This window comes from Pteropus vampyrus, unplaced genomic scaffold (genome assembly GCF_000151845.1).
Source record: "Pteropus vampyrus isolate Shadow unplaced genomic scaffold, Pvam_2.0 Scaffold2292, whole genome shotgun sequence".
NCBI classification, from domain to species: Eukaryota; Metazoa; Chordata; class Mammalia; order Chiroptera; family Pteropodidae; genus Pteropus; species Pteropus vampyrus.
In genome coordinates, this window is record NW_011891073.1 from 7 (window position 1) to 1278 (window position 1272).

At 47.1% G+C, this 1272-nt stretch overlaps 1 pseudogene; it reads right to left on the reverse strand.

Moving 5' to 3' along the window:
• Positions 1-269: 269 nt before the first annotated feature.
• Positions 270-385, reverse strand: LOC111734600 (annotated as a pseudogene).
• Between the last annotated feature and the right edge of the window lie 887 nt (positions 386-1272).

Below are 1272 nucleotides of genomic sequence, written 5' to 3' on the forward strand. Positions count from 1 at the left end.
TCTTTCATTTTACATTTAAAAATGTACAAATGTAGTAAAGTACGCATGACGTAAAGTATACCATCTTAACTGTTGTGTGACCAGTAGTGCGAAGTACATTCACATTGCTGGGCAGCCAGTCTCCAGAATGCTTTTTGCCGTGCAGAACTGACGCTCCGAGCCCATTAAACACTAACTCCCTCCTTCCCGCTCCTCGTCACCCCTGGAAACCACCACTCCACTCTCTATGAATCTGACTCCTTTTTTTTTTTTTTTAATTAATTTATTTATGCCTACAGCACTTGGTCTTCCTATGTGGTCTCCCATCCAAGTACTAACCAGGCCCGACCCTGCTTAGCTTCTGAGATCAGACATCGGGCTTGTTCAGGGTGGCATGGCTGTAGACCATGGACTGTGGCTCCACTGGGGCGCGAACCCAGGACCTCTGCGTGTAAAGCAGACGTGCTAAGCGCTACACTATGAAACCACGTCTTAAATCTGACTCCTGCAGGGACCTCCTATGAATGGAATTACATAGTATTTGTCCTTTTGTGTCTGGATAATTTTACTTAGCATAATGTCTTCAAGGTTCATTCATGTTGTAGTATCTCGTTCTCTCTTATAGATATACCAGTTCACATTTGGCTGCTGAGTTCTTAACAAAAAGTTCATTTCTTGATTTGCTTTTCATTAGACTGTTACAAAAAGTCCAGGCCGCTTGGTAGAGATGCGTGGGTCTTGGTCACCATCCAGCCAGTTCTCACAATGATGAAAGCTCAGGAGTATAGAGAAAACACGGGATCCCCTTGGTGGTTCGAAGTCCTGCAGCCGGGAGAGCAAGGCCCAGAGAGTGGCGGACGCCTGTGAGTCCAGCAGGCGCAGGGTGTGCTGTTCGCGATGATGCCGCTCATCTCTGGGGATTTGCTGGCTCAGCGCTGGTCTTAATGACCAGCTGGATCAATGTTCTCAAATGCCAGTTCACAAACTGCCTTTCTGCGAGGCGAGGCCCTCTTAACCTGTTGGTTGGCTTCCTTTGTTATGAAGCGGGTTTAGCTGGTAGTTGCTGAAGGTCATGGAATTTTGTGAGAGCATTATTGAAATGAGACATTTGTGGCGACCGCGCTGCATTGTTTCTGCTAGTAGGAGCCCACATGCCCGCGTTTCACATTTGTAGCTTGGGGTTTTGCCTCGGGGGGATTCTTAGTGAAATACCATCCTCAGCCTTCTTCCACAGAGGATAGCTAGGAGTTTAGTGCTGGGAGAAAAAAGCTGGAAGATGAGAAATGAAGTCGA